Source organism: Peromyscus californicus, unplaced genomic scaffold (assembly GCF_007827085.1).
Source record: "Peromyscus californicus insignis strain IS unplaced genomic scaffold, ASM782708v3 Scaffold_6__1_contigs__length_162567912, whole genome shotgun sequence".
NCBI classification, from domain to species: domain Eukaryota; kingdom Metazoa; phylum Chordata; class Mammalia; order Rodentia; family Cricetidae; genus Peromyscus; species Peromyscus californicus.
The window spans coordinates 55567827-55571232 of record NW_026294584.1 but is presented as its reverse complement, the minus strand read 5'-3'; the positions used below and the strand labels follow the sequence as shown (position 1 = coordinate 55571232).

The 3406-nt window shown below is 40.3% G+C and overlaps 1 pseudogene; it reads right to left on the bottom strand.

Moving 5' to 3' along the window:
• Positions 1-1609: 1609 nt before the first annotated feature.
• On the bottom strand, positions 1610-2562 carry LOC128099947 (olfactory receptor-like protein OLF3; annotated as a pseudogene).
• Between the last annotated feature and the right edge of the window lie 844 nt (positions 2563-3406).

Sequence of the window (3406 nt, the reverse complement as noted above, 5' to 3'; positions counted from 1 at the left end):
GATATATAGACAGTTGAGAGCTGCTGTGTGGTTGTTGGGAACTGAACCCAGGTTCTCTGCAAAAGAGGTAAGTGCTGTTGACAGCTGAGTCATCTCCCCAAACCCTCACACTTTAAAGCTAGGGCTTCTGTGATTCCATGTTCACAAATGGAAGGATCCCAAGTTATCTGAGCTGATGAAGACACAAAAGCAGGGAAGGGTGGTCCTCTGTGACTTCCTGAAATGGGAAGACTCACTTTTGCTTTCTTGCCTCCTTCTCTGTGTCCTGTTCTGTCATTTTGTTCCACTCTTTTAACACACAGGCTTTTACATTAAAGACTAAATGTGTGCTCAGAACATCCCAACCCACTAAAATTAGAGACCGAATAAAACCTCAACACCTGCCATTAAGATGAGGCTGGACAAAGCTCTTAAGTGAGGCACAGGGCGCTTTCTGTTCTGCACACCAACCCTCAGCTTTCTGAAAGTCCATATGAAAGCCACTTCCTCTACTGTCTGGTCCAAGGTTTAGTCCTTCTCGGGTCAGCTCTGTCTGTGATGTTTTTCCTAGCCATTAGTTGTTTCCTCTTTGTTTATTTTCTTTCCACTTTTTTCAGAACAAGAATAATTTCTGAAATTAGATTGTTCTAATGTTTTGATGAGACTTCTCTAATTTTGATGAGACTTCACACTTGCCTAATACTTTTCTTATCAAATTGGTCATTCAGTGTTTATAAAAATACATCGACTCTCTCATGGCTTATAATGCCACTGTGTACAAATAACTTGTGGTTAGATCTCAGAAAAGACTTTAATTGATGTTTTTCTTCACAGTTCCCTCAGCACATTATGTTAGATCCTACGTACAAAATGCTGAGTCTATTTGGATAGCAATATTCTCGTATTACCTTAGTACAGTGCATCAGAAAAGTGCTGGAAGACACTAAAAAACAGCATGTATCACTGAGAGAAAAATGTCAAGTGTGCAATGTGTTTCATTCCTCAAGGAGCTACTACTATTGGATTACCAATATTACCAATGCTGCATCACAATTTTTTCCAATGTACAAATTAATCATAAGTTTTTCAGTATAATATTTAAAATGCTATTAATACTAAGAGTACACAGAAAACCAAAATAAAATGTTTATTTTGCATCAATTACATATTCTCCTCCATTTACTTAAGATTCACTAAGAAACATTATAAGCAAATAATATACAATGGAGGTAACTAGGTACTAAGCTTGTACCTCTGTATCAGCATTCTCAGAGTATCATACCACTTGCTGATAGCTCAGGAAGATATCAAAATAAAAACCCCAAAGCACAAATTCAATTTCATGAGCATCCATTTTGAAGTATCATGAAGTAAAAACTTGTGGGTTGTTTATGCACTGGAATCATAGGAAGGGCAAGTGATGACAACAGCGCTGAACTCCATTGGACATACTGCTGTGACATAAAAATAAACCCACATCCCACACCCACCACACCCACTCAGCCTCCAGCACATCACCAATACATGTTGTTTAGGGCCTTCATTGTTGCCATGGCAATGCCTGTCTTACATGAGTCAGAAGGAGAACATTGAAGATAAGTCATCTTCTCTATCAATGCTCAGGAAGTCATCAACTTGTCAGTTTAGATGTGAACCCAGAGAATTTCCCTAACAGTTTCTGCCAAGCTCCTTTTACCTCCTTATTCCTTAGACTATAAATCATGGGGTTCAGCATGGGCATCAATACAGCATAAAAAAGAGAAATTAACTTCTCCTGAAGGACAGATGGGTTGGAGTGGGGCTGGATGTAGGTGAAAATGGTGGTACCATAGCATAGTGTTACCACAGTGAGGTGGGAGGCACAGGTGTGGAAGGCTTTCCTCCTTCCCTCCGTGGACTGGATTTTTAAAATGGTGGAGATGATCTGGATGTAGGACAAGAGAACCAGGAAGAAAGGTGTCATAAGCAAGACAATGCTAGAAACCATAATCACAATCTCATTGGAGGAAGTGTCTACACATGCCAGTCTGACCACAGCTAAAATTTCACAGGAAATGTGATCAATATACTTATTTGTGCACATGGGCAGCTGAAAGGTGATGGCGGTGTGTACAAGAGAGTTGATGGAGCCACTGACCCAAGATGTGATGACCAGCCTCATACACAGCCCTGCATGCATGATGACTGAGAATCTCAGAGGGTCACACACTGCCACAAGCGGTCGTAGGCCATCACTGCCAGCAGAAGGAACTCAATTCCTCCTAAGCCCAGGGAAAAAAATAACTGGGCTGCACAGCTCAGAACTGGAATTGCTTTGTGTGTGGCAAGAAAATGAGCCAGCAGCTGGGGGACTATGCTTGTGGCGTAAGACACATCCACAAGTGACAGGTTGGTGAGAAAGAAATACATGGGAGTGTGGAGTCGGCTGTCCAGTCTGATCAGAAGAATGATGAGGAAGTTCCCCAGCCCTGTCACCAGGTACATCAGCAAGAACAGGACGAAGAGGGAGACTTGAGTGCCCCGGTCTCTGGACAGGCCAAGGAGGATGAATTCATGCACCCACGTCTCATTGTCACGTTCCATTAAAAAAATGTGATGATTATTAATCTGCACAGAAAGTAAGAAAAAAAAAAGCACAAGCAATTGAGTAACCATGGAGTTCCAGGTAAAATTACATAGCATATGGAACCTGCCAGCTATTTTATCAGTCTCCAGTCCATTCATGAGAATGCAGTTGCATCCTCAATCTCAATATGCTTTTCATAACTCTGTTTCAGGGGAAAAGGCCAATGTCTCAGAGGACTAGTTGGAGCCCTGATTTAAAACAGTACAACTTCATGAGTACTATATTTTTCTTATCCGTTTCCTTTGGTTTTGGGCAAGGAGAACATAATAATTAGCTGTGACAAGTAAAACAATAAGTGATGTAAAGACCCAATGTTTTAAAACTGCCTAAAATATGTCAACTAGCTTACTCTTAATGGAATTCCAAAGTCAGTTGTCAAACCAATTATTCTGACTAGGCAGGGGTTTGTGGCCAGATCTAGAATCAGAAAACATTATTTCAAATTTCAATTGTCTTTAGCAGGTATGTCATGATAAGCTTTTGCACACAGAAAAGGCTCATATTCAATAATTCTCAAGTACATTAAGCATGTGAAAATACTTGGGTAATATTATGGGTATATTACTGCTGTACTGTGTGTGCTTGTAGCATTCTGACCTCCACCTTGGGAACATAATTAAGTAAATGTGTTTTACTTCTCATGATTTTCATCAAGTAGACAAATAAGTTGACAGCCTTTTAAAGAAATCTTTGGTCTTTTTAATAGGCTTTAGTCTCCCTTGCTGTTGATGGTCTGGAGAAGGGTGTCATGATGACACCCAGTTCTTGGTGTTTTTCTTCTTTTCACTTAGTTTGGTTAGG